This window comes from Trachemys scripta, chromosome 5, assembly GCF_013100865.1.
Source record: "Trachemys scripta elegans isolate TJP31775 chromosome 5, CAS_Tse_1.0, whole genome shotgun sequence".
Taxonomy (NCBI): domain Eukaryota; kingdom Metazoa; phylum Chordata; order Testudines; family Emydidae; genus Trachemys; species Trachemys scripta.
In genome coordinates, this window is record NC_048302.1 from 131,473,963 (window position 1) to 131,497,959 (window position 23,997).

General features: G+C 47.7%; 1 protein-coding gene across 1 annotated transcript in view; it reads left to right on the forward strand.

The window, feature by feature from the left end:
* Positions 1–23,997, forward strand: part of ADRA1D (adrenoceptor alpha 1D) — a 66,470-nt gene that overhangs the window by 40,040 nt on the left and 2,433 nt on the right. The gene's annotated exons all lie outside the window — the stretch shown is intronic.

Here is a 23,997-nt window from a genome sequence, read left to right on the forward strand (position 1 = left end):
AAGCAACAAGCTACAAGCCAAACAAGCTACAAGCCAAAAACTAGCCAGTGAGCAACTCACAAGCCAATTAAGCCAAAAATAAGCTCAATTTCTGCGTGTTTTTTTTTTTTCTTCATGGGTTTGGCGTGTCTGGCTCCTAGGTGCTATTGTAATACAAATAATAACATAACTGGATGTAACCAGGCCTGGCCTTAGGGAAAATGGCACTCTGGGCGAACTTGTATTTTGGTGCTCCTGGCCCCCGCTGCCTCCCCAGGCCACCCATCCATCCCCTCTGGCCTCTACTGCCTCCCCCTACCATTGCCCTGAGCTCCCTTCTGCGGCCTCACACCCCAGGCCCACCCCGCTCCTTGCTTCTTGAACATGACGCCCCCCTGACCTAGGCAGTCACCCACATCACCCACCGTAAGGCCAGTCCAGGAGGTAAAGCACTGCCCAATCAGAATGGTTATATACCACCACTCGTGTGAATATCTGCACAAGGTGCAATGGCAAAGTTGGGCCTGAAGGGCTTGTTCCTACTGAAGTCCATGGGAGCCTTTCCACTGACTTCAGTAAGAATTGGATCAGGCCCTAAATAATAATTATTGTTGTTATTATTATTTATTTGTATTACAATAGCATTTAGGCGCCCTAGTTATGGACCAGGGCCCCTTGTGCTAGGTGCTGTACAAATCGTGTTCCATACTTTCAAGAGGATGATATAAACCAAAGCAGGAAGTTATTCAGGGCCTCAGGAAGTGGTCAGAGGTGGTTCGTCTTCTTATTATTATTATTATTGTTATTATTAATTGGGATCACCTCAGAGCCCCAGTTCTGATGTTGCTGTTGTTATTTTATTTGTGCATGGTAGAGAAGGCTGCAGAACAGCTTCGTTTATAGTGACCTGTGTTTTGCCTGCTCCTCGTTGTCTGGAAATGTCTCTTTTGGGGCTTTGCAGCCATGTTGGTCCCAGGATATTAGAGAGACAAGGTGGGCGAGGTCATATCTTTTATTGGACATGCTTCTGTTGATGAGAGAGACATGCTTTGAAGCCTCACAGGGCTCTTCTTCAGGTCTGGGAAAGGAACTCCCAGCATCACAGCAAAAGGCAAGGTGGAGCAGATTTTTTTGGCATAAGTAATACTGTAAGGGACTATTCAAGGTAGAGTGGCCTGTTAACACCTCAGCAGTCATAGGACAAAAAGAGGTGGTTAATGGGTTATAGAGTGTTGTAAAAAGCCGTAAATCCATAAATCTCTCTCACCAACAGAAGTTCGTCCAATAAAAAAGATTACCTCCACCACCTTGTCTCTCTTTGGGGCTGTAATTTTCAGGTCTTGGTCTCAGCCAAAAGATTAATATCTTTTGGCAGTTTGAGAAATCGTCGTCCCATCTTTTCTGAATTATACAAGGTTGGCAGGGGGAGTGGGGGTGGATGGAGGGGACCAAACCACCAACACTTTTCCCACTGCAAAAAATGATGGGAAATGATGCACATTTTTTCACACAGACTAACTCAGGAAGGGCTGAACTTTTAACCTTGGCGACTCACTAGTGCTCGTTTGGAGAATACCCAGGGCCTTGAGGAATTGCTTGGCTGGTTCTAAATAACCACTCTTGAGCACGCTCAGTAGGGATCCGCTAAGAGGTTTAGCAGAGCCTCAAAGATCCCGGCCCCCCTTCCTTTGTGACATCACAATGCCCATTCCCTCTGCCCATACCCAGGGCTTGCTGCTCTCAAGCCACCTGGGTGAGAATTTTTGTGCTCTAGGGTGACCAAAGGTCCCGATTTTATAGGGACAGTCCCGATATTTGGGGCTTTGTCTTATATAGGTGCCTATTACCCCCCACCCTCTGTCCCGATTTTTCATACTTGCTCTTTGGTCAGCCTATTGTGCTCTTACGTGACATTTACAGTCGAACCACGGTGAAGGTGCAGGAGTCGAACTGCACTGGGAGCAGCAGCTGGTGACGTTCTGGCTGTTGAATTCTGATGAAGGCAGAAAACCCCAGTCATCGTTTTCAGGTGTGCAGTTCTCTGCCCTCAGTAGTTACTCAGGAAACATTCATCCTAGAGCAGAGAGCATGCTTGAGGCCATGTTAAGGGCTGAAGTGGGGCATGGGGGTCATATACACTGAGTGAATTTCATCCAGGAAAGGCATTCCGGCAGGAGAGGGGGTGGAACTCACTCTTCTCTTGTGAAGCTAGGATCTGGCCCCAGAGCGTATAAATATGCATGGAGGATATCCCAGTGGGATTCAGATACTCCAAAGCTGATCCTGCAGCCAAGTCTAAACTTCATATTTATGTGTTTAAACAGGAGTGGGGAGGCGGGGGTCTCCAAGTTCACATTCTTAGAAAACCAAGAGAGAAGACAAGAACTTCTGAGTTAGAAAAACAAAGAGTCGTCTTGGGACAGGCCCAGCAAACACAGAGATTTTTCCAAGCATCCTGTGACTTGTTTGAGAATCTTTTATTTCCTTTTCCCCAGGATTCCCCAAGCTCTCGCTTTAAAAAAAAAATGTTCTCCCTATTTCTAGCAGCAGCTGAGGAGAGAGCTTGATTGCAAGTTACCTTTTATCATGGAGGTATGTTGAAACCAGACTTCTTCTGGTCTTCTCCTCAGAAAAAGCAGTGGTTAAATGGGGAGGGAGGTTGAAGAGCGTGTTAGGACCTGCACAAAGGAAGCCATTTGCAGGGCACCGCACAAAGTTTTATTGGTCCTACAAAACCCAGGAGCTGTGTGCCAGAGTCTTGAGTGTCACCTACTGGCACCTTATCCGTTATCTATTTATGCATATGCAGGCACAGAGCACTCTTGTAACAGGGTCTGCCAATGGTCTTCTCTCCAAAAACCTTTGATAGCTTTCCAATTTCCCCTTCATTAAAATATGACTTCTGGTAACAGGCTCATAGGAGAAATCTCCTAGCTCTGTCTACTTATCTATGGGCTTTCTGTTGCAGCTGTTGTCATAGTATGTAAGCATTTCTCAAGTAATTTACATGGCATGGTGTGCTTCTAGTGGACTTCCTGGAGTCTTCCATTCTTTTCTTTTCCTAGGTTAAGGAAGGTTCTGCTTGGTTAAATACATATTCAGCCTAGTTCCCCTTCCACCAGCCTATACACACACACACTTTCTTCCATCCTGGTCTTTATTTATTGTTGGTGGTTCAATTATTTTTAAAAATTTGAAGCGTTCCAGTTGTGATGGGAACGTTTTCTCAGAGAGGAGGATCTGGCAAAAGGCCCTAATGCTGGTTAGGCTCTGGATTAGTCTGCCTTCCTCTGGGAGTTTCCTCCACAGCCAAACCCACTCAGCTGGGAACACTTCATCTCTGCCTTCCACACGTGTCACGCTGGGCTTTGCGAATGGCCTTTTCCCGAGGAATGCGGCCGCCTGAGGGTGTCACGGATGAAGATGAGGCAGTCACTGATGTCGCTGAGCTGATGACTTTGCAGATCAGGTCCAAGATCTGTTACTGGCACTGGAAGCAAGTTGGCAGCCCACAGGAGGAACTGTGAGCAGGGGTTATGAGCCTTCTCCCCCATGCAGTTGTAGGGGATCTCTGCAGAGAGATCACTGCCAGCAAGACCTTGATGTAGGGGACGGCTTGATGCTGGTAAACCACTACTCTCCCAAGCCCGTAACAGCTGGAAGAGGCCAGTGTGGCTGACTCTGACTACTCGGGTAGTAAGGATTTGGGGGATTAAACTGCTGGTCCTGGCAATGCTCTGGCTCAACGCTGGTTAGCTTCAGAAATAGGAGAGGATCACAACACAAGGCGGTAGAGCTACCAATGAACTGCAAAACTGTGTGGCCGATTTGGCTGAACTCGATCCGGCGCTGTCTTGAAGGTCAGCTGCTGGGAGCTGATAAAAAACATCAGGATCTCCCAACCCCCAGCACACAGGTAGGATACAGGTTGCCAAAAAAGGCTATTTTTGCAGAAGCTGCTGTAGCCCACAGACAACTTAACCCCTCCTACCTCCCCCACACCCATCCTGAAAGCAACATATGGAATGGAAGTTGCTTTATATGGAATGGCAGCAAACAATCCAGTTGTCAAGGGTAAAGTTATTCAGTGTTCTGACAATTCATAGGGGGGAAATACACCCCTAGGCAGAGAGCCAGAACAGGGCCTAGGCACCAACTGAATCACATGTCAGCTTAAATGGAACTTAAGTGGTTCAGAGGCCTTTTGCCAGCCCTCTGCATAAGAGTGGATTACCCCCATGGTGCATTTCATAGCTCACCCATTGAACTCTGTCACTGCTGCCAATCAGCTTTGAACTAAACACTCCCTGTCCCACTAGAGTTGGCTACAGCATCCCAGGATGTGGTTGCAAAGGATCAGACAGTCATGTGTGCACAGCTTCTGCGATCAGATGCTGGGAGTTCTTCAAGCACCGATGCTTAAAAAACACCAGAGCTCGCACAATGGAAATCTGCAGGAGTTGTAATGGAACGCTAAACTGTATCATTTTGTTCACCCACGATATGGCACTGTGTGTAAAATACCTTATTTAAATGAACCTCAGCCCTACCGGGCAGAGCATTAAAAGATCTTATGATGAACACATCCGGTGTGTATAAGCAAGCTCTGTGACCAGTCCATATCTGGTGCAGGAACATGACATGGTGTCAGGAGTAAACTAAGAACAGCAACAAAGGGTACAGACAGAAGGAACAAAGCAACAACATTTGCATGATCTCATCAACATGCCAATGCCCCCGGAGAACTTCAGCTTCGACAAACCTACAGAATGGACAAGCTGGAAGCAGTATTTTGCAAGATTTCAATTTGCAAACAAACGCCACAAAGAAACTGGAGATATGCGGATATCTAATCTATGCTATGGGGAAGCAAGCAGGGTATAGCTTTAAATACTTTGACTTTACTGAAGACAGTCATAAAGATGACTACGAAAGGGTTCTGGCTATATTTGACCCATACTTTATACCCTTCATAAATGTGGTTTATGAAAGAGCATTTTTTCACCAGAGAATTCAAGAACTGGGGCAAAGTGTTGAATGGCTTATAAGAGCTCTGCATACACTGGCTGAAAATTATGATTTGGGGAATGCAAAACATGAAAATATCAGAGGCGGGCTGGCTACTGGGTTACCAGAAAAAAATCTTTCACAGCAGCTACAGTTGAAAAGTGATTTAACCTTACCCACACCTATACAGATAGAAAGCATTCAGAATTAGTCAAACAACCGAATAAAAGGCAGGAGCAACATGAAAAACCTACAGATACTTGAGTATTAAAAGTCATAATTGTAAAACCCCTAAGGAAGGAGAGAGAACTCCCAGGCAAGAGGGACAAAGTCCAGCCTACATGCACAAGGTGTGAACAAAGTCATATTCCAAGAGACAATGCATGTCCAGCTAGAGGCACACAGTATAATAAATGCATGAACTATGGACATTTTGCAGCTGTTTGCCATTCCAAAGCAATCAGGGAATTGACTCATATTACAGAAAAACAAGAGCCCTTGTTTCTGGGATCTATCACCTGTGATGGCATAGATCTTGCATGACTCATTTATTCTGAATCATCCTTAAGGGCTCCTGGGAACATCATGCATCACTTGTGTTTATTCAGCCCCTGATGCAGATGGAATTTTTCTGAAGACCATTGAGTGCTTGAAGCTCAAGGCTCTTTGGTGTCACCCGGTGTCATCTGAGCAGATGAAATACAAACCATCCAAACAAGGATCTTATAATAATCTCTCTAGTGCATATTTACCTTATATTAGTTCCATCCAATGACTTCCGTTCTTCTAGCCCTGTGACCTCTAGCAAGATGTAAACACTAGAAGATAACTCAATTATCTTGACTGTTCCCTGCTCTCAAGAGACAAATTATGTCTTTTATTTGGAATCCCCCGTTTTTCTGCACAAATAACAGTCACCCTGAGGCCTTTCCACAGATTTCCAGGGTGGCCAATTCTCACAAGTCTAGTGACCCGAGGGTTTTTCTGGCCCATGACTCAGGCTGTTTCCTGAGAGTCTCAGCTTTCAGTTAAAAAGAAAGTTTCTAATCCTCCTGGTTGTGAGGAAAAGTTTAAAAATGTGGCCCTTAAAAGGCTCCAAAATCAGAACTCAAATAAAAGAACCTCATTTTAAAAAAGAACAGGAGTACTTGTGGCACCTTAGAGACTAACAAATTTATTAGCTGTAGTCCACGAAAGCTTATGCTCTAATAAATTTGTTAGTCTCTAAGGTGCCACAAGTACTCCTGTTCTTTTTGCGGATACAGACTAACACGGCTGCTACTCTGAAACCTCTCATTTTAAAAAAATCTCATGATTTTTTCAGGCAATCTCATCATTTTGGGGGGAAGGCACTGATATGATTTTTGATAGTGTGGGATCGGCGATACTGGAGTTGGTCTTGGCCATTACTACTGCTGTGTAACTAAGCACGCAGTTGTGACTGTTCCATAAAGTTATTGTTATTGTATGTTATTTGTCTTCGGATACAGATCACAATGTGCTAGGGGCTGCCCATGCACACAGCAAGACACAGTCTCTGCCCTCAGGGGCATACAATCTATGATTCTGTGGGCCTGATTCTCTGCTGCCTGTTGTCATTTCCACCTGTGTAAAGTGCAAGGCAAGTGAGTATAAAAGGCTATCCCTGGTGTGAGTGTGTGGGTTAGTGATCCTGACTTTGTAGCATTCTGCACCCTCTTTTTACTAGAGTAAATGACCAAGTGCAAGCCAATGCGGTATCAGACACTGTCTGTATTCTTTATCCATTTCAGCCTTAACCCTTTTTAATTGTTGACACAGTTCACAGCAAGGCTGTTGCACTCCACTGCACGTGGGAGCACAGGTGACGGGGGGCACAACTACGATTGCGTGTTATCTGTGGCCCACTGCACCGAGTTGGAGTAAATCGCAAGCCCCTTGCAGGCTGGCTCCATTACTCTCAAGAGCACACATTAAACAATGGGTGTGTCTGGGAAGACATGCTGTGATCCTCAGCACGCAAATGAGGCACTCACCTGTACACTGTCTCCCTGTGCATGATTCCTGCTATTAAGTGTTTCATGTACCACACACTGGGTAAGAATACGTGAGGACTTCATGCTTATAAACTAAACTGGCTTTTTATTAAGAGAACTACATACAGTGATTTTGCAACCGCAGCTAACAGTCTAGCCATGTGCACACAGACTGACTTCCCAGTGCCTCCTCCAAACTATTCCCTCCTGCAACTTGGGCTCCTCCCTCCAAGTTGCATGCAAGTTGCTACATTAAGTAAAAGTAACACAACAGCTGCAGAGCAATGATCTCATAAAAGACTTCATCCTACCCAGTACAGGTGCAGGATTGCGTATACAAGCACAAAGTAAGTAGTACCAAAGAGGTACAAGAGCACAAGGAAACCCAACTCTGCACTGGGACCACTACACTGCACCGAGGCCAATCACCTGCCTAATCTAGCCAAGATACTGACATTTATAAAGTTTATAACCCTAGTGTCCAAACTGCATAATTGCACTAGGTCTAAATACCAAGTAAGGTTACATGATAGGCTTGGCCCTTGGTGCTGAGCAGCGCTCGGTCTCAAAGCCCTCAAATACCTACTCTGGGGTGACCAGATGTCCCAATTTTATAGGGACAGTCCCGATTTTTGGGGTCTTTTCCTTATATAGGCGCCTATTACCCCCCCACCCCCGACCCAATTTTTCACACTTGCTATCTGGTCACCCTAACCTACTCCCTTACTAACAAGAACACAGAGAACCTGCCTGAAACTTGGAAGGTGGAGCAGAGGTTGGAGGAGGTGACAAGACCTCAGGTTGTGTGCACATGGCTGGGAATGCTAACCTGCAGCTGAAGTAGCTATGTAAATAGTAGCTTTCATAGAAGAGCCAGGTGAGTTTAACAAGAATAGCATCCTCTCACGTCATTACCCAGCACATGGTACATGACACAGGGTAGAAAAGAGATGTGGGGGAGACATGAGTCAAAACAGTCATCACCCTGCTAATGAAGTGCTTGCCTATGCTGTCCCCTCTCAGATCTCACTCACTAAGTGGAGTGATCTGATGGCGGTTCCAAGAGTTGCAGATAAAGCAGTAAAAAGCAACCGAGAGTCCTGTGGCACCTTTAAGACTAACAGATGTATTGGAGCATAAGCTTTCGTGGGTGAATGCCCACTTCGTCAGATGCATGTCTGTCTGGCTATGTACATGGCATCAGTATATGCAAAGAGCGCTATCTAGTGGCAAGTAAGAGTAACAGCATGTGTTGTATCATTCATAAGTTTGTCTATAAAGTTGTTGTTGTTCTAAAACAGCTTCCTGTGTGCAGTTCTTGCTGATGGCCATGCAGCAGGTCTCTCTTGAAAGCCCTCTGTTTGTAAAGGGTTTCCAGATCCTACTGGATGAAAGGTGCTGTCCAAATATGAGACCCGGAAGTTCTACATACTAGAGAAAAGGGGCACTAAACCAGGTGCTAATGGGCGCTTTAACCTATGGGAGAAAGACATAACAAGAACCAATGGCTGGAAGTTAAAGTCAGACGAGAAATGTCACAATTTTTACCAGTCAGGGTGATTAACCATAGGAACAAACTGCCAAGGGAAACGATGAATTCTCCATCTCTTGATGTCTTCAGATCAAGATTGGATGGCTTTCTGGAAGACATGCTTTAGCCAAACGCAAGTTTTGGGGCTCACGTTAGAGGGAACTGTGTGAAATTCTGTGTCTTGTGTTACACCAGAGGTCAGGTGAGAGGAGCTAGTGATCCCATCTGGCCTTGCAATCTATGTTCTGGGAACAGTTAATTCACCATTACAGTCAGACCGGCTCTCACAATTTGGAGCGGCATTGCGAATCACTGAATTCAGGTGTGGTGACATAGCAAAAAAACACAGTCGCAAATTTGAGCCCGAGGCAACTGATTCAAGCTTGCGGGACATGCCCTGCAGGGCTAAAAATAGTAGTGTAGACATTCAAGCTTGGAGCCCGACGTCTGAAACTCAGCGGGGGCGGGGAGGAGGGAGCGTCTCAGAGCCTGGGCTCCAGCCTGACTCCTAACGTCTGTGCTGCTATTTTTAGCCTTGCAGCCCGAGCCCGGTGAGCCTGAGCCAATTGACCTGAGACTCAGTGCCACAAGGTTTGATTTGGTTTTTTGTTGGTTTTTAGTTTTTTGGCTCTATAGCTGTAGCCTGAGCGACTCGCGCGTACAAATCAGAACAAGGACCAGGAATTACACAATTGCTTTTGACAGCCAGCGTTTCATTTTAAGTGTTTCTGACAGTTCCTCGCGCTGGCCCCGTAAATGCACGGTTTGAAAAGTAACCAATTCTTTTTAATGTGCGCCCTCACCGCCGCCCTCTGCTAGCCCATCGTGAGATGGGGAGACAGGCTGTCACGGCTCTGCGTGTGAATGGTGAAGCTTGCAGATTAATGGCATGTGTAATGGGGGAGGAATGGTTTTGTGGTCACACCGCAGGGCAGGAAACCAAGAAATGTTGGTTCTGTTCCTGGCTCTTATACAGACCCTGGGCCATATCCATCCCTGAAGTAACTCCCTTGGAGTCAATGGCATTACAGCAGCGAGGCAAGTTGGCCCTTCCTGTGTTGCCTTGGTTGAGGCATTCACCATCTCTGTGGATTAGACTTTCCATTGCTAACATCAGGGCAATGATACGTCCCCACGGCACAGGGGTGTAATGAAGCTTAATGTGTTAGCCCCGCATTGTGCTTTGAGATCCCCAGCTGGCATGTGCTGTGGAAGTGCCTGGTATTATTAGTGCAGTATCTTTTTGGGACCCTTCTGCTGCAGCTTTCAGATCTTTGTCCCCATATAAGAGGTCTGGTGCTCATTGTTCTCACAGACCAGTTTCTTTGGCTTGCACCATCCATTGCCCTGGGAAGTGATGTATCACTAAGTGGCACTATTCCATCACTATGGCTTTTTCTACCCACAAGGAATTTGACACCCTGTTTGGTCCCTCTAGCCCCGCTCTAATATATCTCACACACACACACACAGATGCTGCCAGTAGTGCACAAGCCATCACAACACTGGGTTCAGAGGAAGGCTAACCACAGAGTTGTCCTCCACTGGGCCAACGCCCACCAGCACCGGGCCAGTGTGGATGGAGACCTTGGTGGAGCAGCCCCGACAGGGAGAATGGTTCTCCCGCTACCCTCCGTAGTGCATCGGTCACAGCTTCGGAGGCCCGTCTGGCCTACTTGCTGCAGTCCATTGCATAGGGGTACAGTTTGCTGGAAGCCCCTGAGCTTTACAGATAGCCCTGCCCAGAACAGTGAGCAAGGACTCTAGAGATCTATGGCTACTGTTCTGGGCTGATGCCGGGTTAAACAGGATCACCCATGAGCTGGGTGAAGTGTGAGGAAATGGAAGACAGGGAACAGTCCTGCTCTGTGGGAGGAGTGAATAGAAACATCGATAATGCCATCCAGCTGCGGATCTCAGCAGGCTTTACAAGCATTCATCAGTTTAGCCTCAGCTCCCACCTGCGAGGCAGGTGTGTCTTATTAGTCCCATTTTTGAATGAGGAAACGGAGGTGCAGAGCAATTGGAGGCCCAGTCCTGCAAGATACCTAGTGCCTCCTGGGAGGGCGTTGTGCACCTTCAATTCCCATTGAAATCACTAGACGGACAATTATCTGGTGATTTTCTGCTGTGGACGGGCATCAGCAATGAACTAAACTAAACTGCTCTTCCCCTGTTATCTGTGCCTTGCAGCACATTTGAACCCAGCTCTTTGGCTGTCAGGAGCTGCAGTGAAGTGTGGGCAGCCAGTGGGAGACATTCTGGCTGAGGACCTGGCGACAAACCCCTACTTGTACCACACAGTGAGTCAGGACTTTTAATGTTCATGCAGAGCAGACGTGGCCTCTTTTCTTTAAGGTGTCATCGGGAAACAACACACCTGCTAAGCTGCCCGGAAATCATATGACAACGAAGGGCTTTCCAACGCCCCAGCTGCAATCTGAGCCCCTAGATCCACGGCATATGCTAAATCGGCAGATCCCAAAGCATCACCTTCAGGGATAAGGTGGGCTAGCGATTAGGGCAAGGTCAGGGGACCAGGAGACTGGAGTTCCATTCTGGCCTCTACCACTGGCTAGCTGTGTGACGGTAAGCAATGCGTTTGAACTCTCCCTGTGAAAGGGGGATAGAGACACCTCCTTACCACGCCGGAGTGCTTTGAGATCCCCAGATCAAAACTGACCAGGGCCGCTGCTGATGGCAATTTACAAGCAGCAACCCATGGCTGTGGACTTACAGTCACTGGGGAAGAGTTACATGATCCATGCTTTCGCGCCTCACCACAGCACTGAATTCAGGGAACGTACCTCTTAAAAGCCTCTAGTAAATGCCATGGTGGTTGAGTTTGTGGGGGCATGATGGAAGCCGTTTGTTGTTGTTAGATTGTTTATGGAGCTCAGCTGCATCTGGGACGTTTACAATCTTTGACGAATTCCAGTGCTGGGCCACTTGAGAGCCTAGCGCCGCTACCTCCAGCGAGCAGCAGCTCTCATCACTGTATTCATGCTGTCAGCTGCAGCTTCCCCTGTTCCTCTCTTCCCTAGACGAGACAACTCCCTACTGCCAAACTGACAGTGGAGTGACCGCCACAACCACCCCAGTATAAACGACCATCCCTGTGCGCAGTGAAACATTGGCCCCTACCAATCCCGCCACTCTCATAGGAGCTGGGAGGAAGAGGTTTTTAGAGGTTGGAGCGGCAGGTTGGTCAGGGTCTCCCAGCAGGCAGGCGGGAGAGTGTCGGGAATTTTGACCCACCCACACCTCCAGAAACCCTCACTGATTCCCTGCCCTTGTGCCCAATTCTTGACTTGAATGTCAAGCCGGTGGGATGCAGGTCGGTCTGGAGCTCACATCCAGTGGGGACCAGCAGGCCAAGGTGAGGCAGGTGGATAGGGAGTGAGAGGCACAGCCAGGCCTCCTTGGGTTTGGGGGATTAATAGGGCTAAGGAAGTCAGAGCAGGGGCATAGCCCTGTGGGGGTGGGGGTGCCTTGTGGGGGGGTGGATCTGGGCAGAGCTAACACTGGGGCTGGAGACAGGGTCAGCAGCACTCGGTGCCAGCAGGAGGGGGACACATCCGGGCTGACAGATACTGAGGGGTCAGGAAAGGTGGGCAGAGCTTGAGCCCCAGCTGGGCCCCCATCTGCCCCATGGGCATGCCCCACAGCCTGTGCGCCCAGGTGCCTACTGAGCAGTAAGGGGGAAAAAGGGGAGGCAGGCCCTCATCCCTTCTGTCCCCCTCCCCAGGGCCTCCCATCTCTCCTGCTCCCCTTCTTCCCCCATCAGTGCCCACCCACCCGAAAGCCGAGGCCCACCCAGTTTTCCTGTCCTAGCTATGCCACTGAATGAGAACGCCCTTGTTCTGTTGTGGGGAGGGCGTGGGGGAGATCAGAAGGTAAGGGAGGCCCTTTAAAGTCCCTCCAGACCATTATGTCACCTTTCTGCTGGCAGGGTCACGTAAACTGGTACTGGGTCAGTATGCAGGGTGCTGTCCACCTGGGACAAAGCCCCTGTGCAGTGGCAAAGTGTTGGTATCCCCACTGGGGAAACCGAGGTATATAGTGAGAGGTCAGCGCCTCGACCCTGCCTGTCTAGATTCTGTGTTGTGTTATCTAAGCCTCTCCATACCACGGTGAAGGGTGTGGGCTGGATGGACAGATAGAGCTGATTTGCCCAAGGTCACACCGTGACTTAGTATCAAGAGGCTGGGGTTCCCTCTCTGATGTCTTTAATAGCTCTGGGTTTGGAGCTAACACCCACTTGTGAACAGCAGTCGTCACGTGCCTGCGCCGGGAGACACTGTGGCATTTCTCTTCCGCAGTTATTCAGGGCATGCTGTAACCAGTGTCCTTGTGACCAACCAGTGTCCCCGTACCAACTGCGTCAGGAAGGAAGCTGCTCAGAGATTCTGGCTGCATCCAGGGAGCTGAGGCCAGAATTCGATTGGAGTCAGTCCATTTCATTTGCGCATTTGTCATTTTCACTGAAAACCGTGACTGGCAACTTACAAAACAATCCAATGGTAGCACCTTAAACTGATTCACTGCCTGGGGGAGGAGCAAAGGCCATGGGATGGAGGCAGCATAGGAAGGGTCCGGGCTGGTCAGTGTGTGAATCATAGAATATCAGGGTTGGAAGGGACCTCTGGAGGTCATCTAGTCCAACCCCCAACTCAAAGCAGGACCAATTCCCAACTAAATCAGATGGATGGGAGTCCTCCATGCGTGGCTACATGGTGAGCCAGTGGGTGACGCTCTGCCCATACAGGGACGAGAAACTGTGGTTTATAACTAACTAAGCTTCCCACAAGACATCCTGTGAGACAGCCAAGGGGTATCCCAGTTGGGAATGTCCGCATGAAGTGTCCTCAAAACCCCATGCTAAGCAGAAGGTGAGGGTGTTCACCCATAAGCCAGAAGAAAAGCTGCTGGTGAGAAGGAAAACTAACTGGCCTCCTGGATGCTCTGTGAACATAATTCAGCCAGGCCTCTATGATGTAGGAAAATATCAGCGTCCTGATGGACAACTGAGGGGGAAAGTGACTTACCCCAGGTCACAAAGTGAGCCAAAGTGACAGCCAGGACTGGAGCTCCTGGTTCATATTTCTACCTTTAACCCATGAGACTGCAGCATCTCCCACCCAAACAACTTCATTTCTCTAGAGCACATTTGTCCCGTTGCCATCCTATGTACCACGCAGCCCCATAACCGAAGCCTCAACCTGGGAGAGGAGGAGGGGCTGGGGTCAGCTGTCACTTTTGAGGGAAAGGTTGCTGCCGATGTAGGTTTTAAAGCCATGGCACATTTAAATCAGTGCCTTTCTCCGGGCATTTCACTATGCAGCCATCCCAATCATGGGCGCCACATCCACTGTGTAAGATCATCCCTTATAACTGAAGGCTGCAGGTACACCGCGGTGTATTTTCAAACATTCGTTACTTTCAGATTCTGCAGCCACATAGTCTCCCCAAAGCACATACTCAGGAAAGGCCACGCACACACACACACAAAAATGTGTTTTTTCGCCCTCTCCTCACCCCAAAACACTTACACAGCTATTGCTCCAAATTCACCTGCAGGCCGAATCCAAACATAGCCCAAAGGTGAATGGTTTGGACAGTTAGGAGCACAAAAACAAGAGGGTTTAATGGAAACTGTTCTGCGGTTTTATTTATGGCAGGTGCTACTGGAGAATAGGATAATGATACATAATTATAATGGGATCCCAGCCTGCTGTTCTTACTCATGCAAAACTCCAAATGAAGGACTGTACAAGGGTTGCAAGATTTGGGGCAAAAACTTCAAAAATGTCTAAATGCCATAGGCAGTTAAGGGTCAAAATTTTTAAAGGTAGCTATTGATTTCAGTAACAGTTATTTGGTTGCTAACTTCAGTTGCTCAGGTGCCTAAATCTCACTGAAAATTGTTGGGATTTTGACTTTTTAGTGCTTAAATCAGTTTTGAAAAGGAGACTATGGCTCCTAACTCACTTAAGTGCTTTTGGAAATTTTTATCCTGGGTCCTTAGTGTATTCAATATTCAGTGTTCTCACACCATGCCTGAAAAGCAGCTGCAGTGTAACTATTATATAACGTAGACCCAATCCTGAAAGCCCTCCCTCTCCATGTGGCTATGTGGGTGAGAGAGAGAGAAAGGTAGTTCTTTCTTACTAATGATTTTTCTGCCTTATCTAAGACTCAACATTATTCCTCACTACCAGACTGATGAATGCTTAAATGTATATAGTTACTAGCCAAGGACATAAAATATGAGCTGCATAATCACACTGCAAGTGGTGGGATGAATTATGGATGCACTCAATATGTGTCTCTTTAAGGGGCATGCATATTTGCATACTAATACCGATGCTAATGAGCCCCTAGGTTTGGTATGTACACAAAATTCTGCTGGGAAAAAAACAACCAGTGTTAAACTTCAGTGAACTCTCCTACTGCTTTTAAAATACACAGCTTTTCCAACACTGCAAAAACAAGGGATAAGCTACAGTAGCCACATAACACCAATAGGTGATAAGTGTGCGGGGATGTGTTTTTTCCCTAAAATGTGCTATTGTAAGCATGAATTGATCTCTTAGCTGGCATGACTCAAGACGTAGGTACAGGATTCATTTTTTAAAGAGCCGCTCCTTTTTTCTTTATTGTTGTAGCTTTGTGTTCTTTTCCTCTTTTTTTCCTTTTAAATAAGAACACTTTGCACTTCTACCACTCCTTTCATCTACAGAACTCACGGCACTCAACAAACAGTCCTGAATTAAGCCTCACAACACTGCTGGGAAGTAGTAAAAGGTTGTTATCCCCATTTTGCCTGTGGGGAAACTGAGGCACAGAGCTATCAGGTGATCTGCTGTCACACAGCAAGTCAACGGTGCAGTCAGAAGTAGACCCCCACAAGATCTAGCACACAGGCCTGAGCTCCAACCACTGGACTGTCCTCCTACTCTTTGTATTTAAGAAACAGACACACTCACTCCTACAGAACCACATTCAAATTAGAACTAGGTCTAAGCTGGAAAACATGGGTGGGACTCGAGAATTCGAACCTTCCAGAGGTTAGGGCCATCCAGATCTGGGGTTTGTTTCAGTGCACAATAATGATGAGAATCAGTTGTGAAATTCAGAGCGGGATCTGGGTTTGGAGTCCAGTCGCCCGCACCAGCACTGATGTATTTAAAATAAACTGGCTAAGTGCAGGTGAATCTGCCTATTTCTAGAAGTATGACCTCAACCATCTCACACCACCAATCCCTGCTGCCTTTTTGCCATCTTCGACTCATTCCTCGAGCCTTCGCCTCCTCCTGCCTCCGCTGCTCTCTCGTCACAGGATATCATTGATGTCTTTCAAGAGAAAATTAACAACATATGACATGACCTTCCCCAACCCCACAGCTTGCCTTCCCTTCCCCTCCTACAATGGTCTCCTTCTCCCCGGTCACAGACGCAGAAGGTTCTCGTCTGCTCTCCTCTTCTAACTCCTTCGCGTCTACTGATGTCCCTCCTGCCCACTCGCATCCTCTCCTGGCTCCTTGACTCTTTCTTCTCTTTAACCATGCACTTCCCTCTGGCTCTGTCCTCTCACAACAGAGGCATAATATAAGTTTCTCCCATCTTGGGAAAAACACACCCTTGGGAAAAACACTTCCCTTCAACTACCCCGCCCCCCCCCCCATTTCCCTTCTGCCTTTCCATCTCTAAGCTCATTGAACGTACTGTCTAAAATCGCTGTCTGGAGTTCTTCTCCTCCAATCCCACCCTAGACCCTCTCCAGTCCGGCTTCCACTCCTTGCACTCCACTGAAACTGTTCTCAACAATGACCTCTTCCTAGCCTAAGCTCAGAACCAATACTCCATCATCCTCCTCCTTCACCTGCCAGCCCCCTTCACCACCATGGAACATGCTCTTCTTCTTGAGACCCTGTCTTCTGTGGGCTTCAGTGACTCTGTGCTCTCCTCCTACCTCAAATCGTGCCGTCCGCCAGCCCTTCAAAGGATCCTCCTCGTTCCCCCTCCAGCTTCCTGTGAGGGTTCCTTGGGGCTCTGTCCTTGGTCCCCTTCTCTTCTCCCTCAACACCCAACACCTCTGGGTAATCTCATCCGCACGCACAAATATAGCTACCAGGATTGATAGATCTACCTCACTACTCCAGACTCTTCCTGTCCAAACTACAATCTCGGCCTGTCTTTCTGACATCTCCTAGCCACCAGCTCAAGCTCAACATGGCTAAAACAGAACTCTTAATCTTCTTAATCTTCTCCCTAAACCCTTACTACTACCTCTGTTCTCAGTCACTGTGGAGAACACCACAATCCTCCCTCTTACTCAGGACTCTAACGTGGGCATGATCTTCAGCTCGGGCCTCTCTCTAAGACCTCACATCCAAGCATCTTGCAGAGTCTGTCTGTGTAACACATCTAATTGGGTTTCCTCCCACATACTTTAATTGGGGCTCAGCAGCCCTGATTTCTCCTCCTCTTCCCCTCTCAGGTACCCCAACACCACTACCAGCCTGTTCCCCAGCCCATGAGCCCCTACCCTCACCCCTTCCAAATCTGAGTATCATTGCAACCCGGCGTGCAATGCCACTCAGACTTGGGTGCAGGAGCTCATGGGTCAGGAGGTTCGTGAGGGAGGAGGGGATGGCTGAGCCAGATCAGAGTGAGTGGCTGCTTGGCCAAATTTGAGTGAGTGGTGTTGCAACCAAGCACATGGGGTCACAGTGCCACTCAGTTTTGGCCTGGCAAAAAGGTAGTAGTCGGACCATGGTCCAGGTGGTGTCCCCGGCTCTGCGGCCTATGTCTATGATACAGCCTTTCCTATCCATCTGCACAAAACTTTCTTCCAGGCTCCCATCATCTCACGTCTCGCTGCAACATCCTTTTCTCTGGACTTGACAAATGCAGTCTTGCCCCACTCTCATCCATTCAGAAAATAGCTGCAATGATGATTTTCCCAGCCTGTCGCTTTCACCAGGACACCTCTCTCTTTGCATGCCTCCACTGGCGCCCCCTTCTGGTCATATCCAACATAAGCTGTTTTTGTTCACTTTCAAGGCCCTTTGCAATCAGCTCACATTCACTACAGAGATGTCAAATTCCCACTCCGATCGGCCTGTGATGCCAGCCTACAGCTCCCACTTGTTACATTTTCAAACAGGCATCTTCTTGCTTTCTCTCAGGCTGCCCCTCATCCTTGGGGGCCATCCCCCAGAAACACCCACAAAGCCACTTCATTGTGCTCTTTTCCATTCCTCCTTAAAATGCTCCTTTGCCAGGATACCTACAAAAACACTTGACAACAATTACGCCACTGGCGTGCCAAGACCACTGCCTGTCGTGCTGACCAGCATTGTCTCTGTTTCCTTGTACTCCCCCATCAGTCTGCATCCAGCTGGTGCCTCTTGTCTTATATTTAGATTGTTTGCTCTTTTGGTGTTTGTACAGCCCCTAGCACAGTAGAGTGCTGGGTGTGACTAGGGCGCCTATGTGCCACTGTATCACTCATAATTGTACCAGGGTAAAACCCGGCCACTTAATCATAGCTCAAGTGGTTTTGGTGCTGCACATCTCTATTGACAATAGCATTGCTTGTTTCAAAGAGCAACAAAAGCCTAAAACGTTCAGAGTTAACCGCTGTAAATCGCCACTTGGCCCCGATTCCGCACAGGGTTTTGGTCTCAATTGAAAGCCTCACTATTCAGGCCATCGCTTAAGCACATGATTAACTTTAAGCACATGCTTAAGTCCCACTGAGGGCAACGGAACTTAAAAACATGCTTACATTTAAACACATGGCTTGAGTGCTTTCCTGGGGTCTTACGCACATCCTTATCTTTGAGAACATGCTTAAGTCCAACCTTCCCTGTCACATCACTTAAACATGTGCCTAACTCCCCTGGGCTTCAATAGGATGTAAGCACATGCTTATAATTTCAGCATGCACTTAAGCACATGCCTAACTTTAAGCGTGTGCTTAAATCCATCCCTGTTCTGCCCAGAACTTAAGTACTTTGCTGAATTAGGGCCCTGGGTTTTACAGAGTATATTTTCGTCTATCCGACGATTTGGAAAGCTCCTCACTGGGCCATGGAAGGTTTTCTCCTTAACGCTGAATTTCTGGATCTCTGTGGCTTCACGCCAGACTCTCAACACCCTTTCAACTGTTTTGACACCAGGCTATGTGTGCAGATAAAATAATAATGATACCCAGAGCTAATGATATTTACTAAAATACAAATTAACGCTCAGTCACACAGTGTCGTGATTTGTCATCCAGAGCTAAAATTAAAAGAAATTAAGACTGAGTCAGAAAGTTATTTCAGGCTTTTCTGTGTAATAGTGAGCAGCAGACGCTGCGGGTGCAACAGTGCCACCTGCTGGCTACAACGGGAAGTCCTGGCCTTTTGTGTCAAGAAAAACATTAGAAACCAAAAAAAGAACAGGAGTACTTGTGGCACCTTAGAGACTAACAAATTTATTTGAGCATAAGCTTTTGTGGGCTACAGCCCACTTCTTCGGATGCATATAGAATGGAACATATATTGAGGATATATATATATATATATACACACATACAGAGAGCATGAAAAGGTGGGAGTTGTCTTACCAACTCTGAGAGGCCAATTAAGTAAGAGAAAAAAAACTTTTGAAGTGATAATCAAGCTAGCCCAGTACAGGCAGTTTGATAAGAAGTGTGAGAATACTTACCAAAGCTGCAAAGCATAAAGCAGTTATCTGTTTGCATTCCTTTGCAGTGATGCTGGAATAATGTTTAATTTAATCATGCTAAATTAATTATTAAGATATGTTAAATTCATTAATATTAAATTCCTGGTCGATTCAATAACATTAATTTAGAGAGGGGTTGTCACAAGTGCCTACCTGAATTGGGATTGAAAGTCACTGGGACTCATGTTCCTAAATCCCTTTGGCACTTGTGACAATCCCATCCTTAAGGCTCTTGCTCATTGCATTGTATTTTTTTTTATTTTTGCTTATGTGTTTCTTCTAAAGTTAATAAATCAAACAGCAAGCAAAAAAATAACTGGGAAGATTTGAGAGGTTATATTTTGTTTGAATTTTTTTTAAAAAAGCTCAAGAGTGAATAACAGTCAGCAGTTAAGTTGCAATTTTATATCTGCAGCTCTCCAAACACTTTGCAAAGAAAGATCCATACCATTTTGCCCCTTTTACAGATGGGGAAACAGAGACACAGAAAGGTGAACTGAGTTGCACAAGGACAGTGCCAGAGCTGAGAATAGAAGCCAGGACCAGTGCCTTATCAACTGCTTCCAGGTCCAAAAAGCACTCCAATAAGTTTAATTAATATCCAGTTCAAAAGACAATAGTGATGCTATGAAGATGGACACCTAGAATCACAACTGCTGTTGCAGGGAATTATCTCTCTCTGAATTACACTGGAACTTAGACTGCACCCCTGGTCTATAATACCACCACTCACCCCCTCTCAGAGTTTGTGCTGTGGGAGGCTGCCGCCATGTGCTGAATCGACATATCTTCTTGTCCTGCCCCCCTCCTGAACCAGCATCTAAGGCTTTTCAGGCTGGGCTGGACCCCCCATCTGGTCCACGCAGTGATAGGGAAGTTGTGGCTATTCTGTGCTACTGCATTCTTCTCTTGGTGGACTCTCCATTCAAGGGCCATCGTACAGGTTACACATGGGTCGAAGCCAGTGTACATTCCTGTCAAGAGCTGGCCTATGATATCTGTAAAAGCAGTCATTTGTTAAAATGGGCAAAGTAAAGAAGACATAATTAGAGGATAACTTTGTGCCCCAATTCCTTTTCCTATGCCAGAAGGGGACACACACATTCAAGGTATAAATTAGCAGTAAAACTGTGTTCAGAGGGCTCATGTTATTCACTTTAAGTCCCATCTTCTGGAGTCACGTGATTATGTGAGAATCTCAGCTTTCACTTAAAATAAAAAGTATGTTTCTAGCCCTCCAGGTTGGGGAGACAAGTTTGAAAAAGGGAACCCTACAGGCTCCAGTGCCAGATTGTAAATTAAAAGATCCCCAAATTTATTTATTTTTTTTAAATCTCATGATTTTGTGGACTTGGTTCATGATTTTTGAAATTTTGAGCTTGGTAATCTTGGGAATTACTTAACTACACAGCCAACGCCATGCAAAAGCAGTGATGTCATAGTGTGATGCGTGCTGGGATGCCACAACAGAATGGGGAGCCAGCATCCTCTGTGATGGGGGGTGGAGAGAGAAGGTAACTTTTGGCTGTGCAGGATGCAACATAGCCTGGTTAATGGTAACATTTGGCACCTGCCTATCACAGAAAACAGAGCGACAACCTACCTCTCTGTGGACTTTTTAAACCATATTCTTTGGGTTTTTTCCTATTCAGCTCTTCAGGGCAGTTTCAAAGTTCTATAGAAAAGATTTCATTGTTAAATCATGTAAGTTTTAGAGTAACTTTGCAAGGAGACCTTGAATATCAGTCCCTGATAAATGTCCTCGCTGGTACGGCTGCCTCTTCTTTTTCAGTCCATTCTTTGTTTTACAGAAATGATCCGCATTTTGAAGGCAAATCTATTTTGGTTATGTATCCCTGGTCATAGCTCCTTGAGTTATTGGTGAGGTTCTGCCGCTCCCAACAGAAGAACAAAATGATTATCCCAATGCACCATCTACTGTAAATCTCTCCTGGGAGTTAAAAAGAGTCTTGGCATACGTGCATGCTTTGGCTATGTACAGCTAAACTAGACACTTAGTTACATCTTTCTTTAGGTTTCTTAAGTACTGTAGTAATAAATAGTGTGCACTAGTTAGGGTGACCAGATGTCCCAATTTTATAGGGACAGTCCCGATATTTGGGGCTTTGTCTTATATAGGCGCCTATTATCCCCCACCCTCTGTCCCGATTTTTCACACTTGCTGTCTGGTCACCCTAGCAATAGTAAAGCACTATTCAGGTCAGGATCCCAAAGCACTTTAGAAACGCTATTGAACTAAGCCTCATCAAACGCCTGTGAGGTAGGTTTACATCACTATCCAGATGGTTCATCTGGTGCCCAAATGGCCGCATGAGTCAGTAGCGGATCTACAGCTATACTAACCCAGGAGTCCCCTCCCGCCCCCCGCTCCCCACCACACCTCCCGCACTTCTTTGCCATATATACACATTTATAGTTCACAACACTTTTTTTCCATTCTCTCTAGCTAGAATCCAAGCTGCAAGGACCTTGAGGATTGTATAAACTGGCCACGTGCCTCCGCTCTCCAAACAGGAGAGGAGCGGCAGCTCAGGACAGAGCTCTCCATAAAAGTCAGCGAGATCCTGTACATGCACCGGCCGTGGGTACAGATTAAAGTCTTCCCTCAGAATTTATTAGAGTTTCATCTGCCTTGAAACGGGAACTGCCTTCAGGTTGATAACTGACTGCACTCTGTGGCTTCCCCAAGCACCTCAGTCTCGCTTGTTCAATTGCTCTCTTCTATAGATTGCAAGCCTGCTGCAGTGTTTGTCAGTGACTGACACCAGCAGTCCCTGGGGGACGAGTTCTTTGTCTGGCGCTAGCATTGGGAAAACCATCAGTGTCACGCACAGCTGCGCTGTCTCTCTGCCTGGGTTCATATACCACACTCACTGCTGCAGCAGCCTTGGTGCCGCAGTACCATTCTGAGCCCTGGCTCCCTGTTCTCATTGATCACAAGGGCTCGGCAGTTAACGTGGTTAACCTGCACATCGGGAGCCAGGGCCAAATGAGTGATATCCTCTAAGACGTGCAGATAAAGACTCTGCACCGGGGAACTGGATGGCTCAGGGGATTGGTAGATTGGCCCTAGGAGAGTAGTGCCAGCCCGTGCCGGCATTGGGCAAAAAGCAGTTGTCCAGTGGCCCGCTTGGGCTGGGTTGAAACGTGTGTCTATCATAGAAACCTTCATCACAACCCGCTCGCCCCACTGTCTGGGAGTCTGTGGCCGGGCGACGACTCACCGGTGCAGCGCCTCCTGCTGGTTGTCCAGGGAATTAGCTCTTTCCAGCCCGGAGCGCCCCCTGCAGGCTGTTGTCTCGCCTGCCTCTGGCCCCCCATGTCCCTCCCTGACCCCGATGCCCTTGTAGATCAGGGTTCTGCCCCCCTGGCAGTACCCCCTCAGTCTGGGTCTCCTCTCCTGGGGGAACCCCCAACCCTCTATCTCCACCTCGCCTCAGTGGCTACTGCCAGTCGTCATCTAGCCCCCACTCACTGGGGCAAACTGAAGTCTCTAAACCCCTCATCATCAGCAATGGGGGTTGGACCAGCTGCCTCTCTGCCTATCTCTGGGCTGCCCCTCTGCAGCCCTGGTACCCTTTTGTGGGCCCTTACCTCGGCCTGCAGCCTGGGGCTCTGCTAGGCTGGAGCTCCCCAGCTCCCTCTGCCCTTCCCCAGCCCTGCTCCACCCTAGGTACCCTCCTCAGCGTCCCAGGCAGCCAGGTCCTTCTCTCTCACAAAGCTAGAGAGTGTCTCCCTCTTCTGGCCCCCAGCCCTCTTATAAAGGCCAGCTAGGCCCTGATTGCATGGTGTACAGCAGTGGCTGCTTTCCCCACCAGCCCAGCTTTTCCCCTGCCACAGCCCTCTCACAGGGCTGCTTTAAGCCCTTCAAGGCCGGAGCGGGGTGACCACCCCACTACAGAGTCTCCAGCTGGGCCGGGTTTTGGAGGCTCTTTCCTGTGAGGGCATCAAGGCAGCGGGTGGTCTGATGTGCTGCCACATCTGTTCCGTTTAGAAGACTTGGATTCCAGGCCTGTCAACCAGATACTTTCCTGAAACACCTAGTTTACTCAAAGATGATATCACAGGGGCCAGATCCTCCGCTGGTACAAATGGGCATGGCTGCATTGACTTCACTTGCACGGTGCTGATTTGCACCAGATGAGAAGCAGGCTTTGTACCTTTACAGGTAAGACAGGAAACGTTGCCGTGTGGTCTGGATTGTGGCTTCTAAGCCTGTCTCTCTATGAATCGTGGGAAATGATTTAGGCCCAAGTACTGTCCCCAGAGCCCAGCCCAAGCAGCCAGGATGGGCACTGGGCAGGCAGGTGGGGGGATGGGAAGAGAGAGATTTCCCTGACGCTGAGCTCCTTCAGCAGCGCTGCTGTGGTGAAGCTGGTTCATCCCTGATGTTGTCCCACGGTGCGGTGGATGCTGTAGTTCCCATCTCCTGCACAGTCTGACTGCATCGTTACGAGCACCTAGGGCCCAGGCCTGCCAGCCTTGCTTCTGCCGAGTACGATCTCACTGAGCAAAATCACACTGCTCAACCTGGGGCATCGAAACAGAGAGTCAGACCCTCAACTCTTGGTCTATGGTGCATGCCGATTTTATGCAGGGTTACCATCAGTTTCGCCCTTCCTTGCAGCCCTTGATATTCTGACCTTCAGTTCAAGTTCCCCAATGGCCTTCCTCTAACCTTGTTTGTCCCATTTCCTCCAA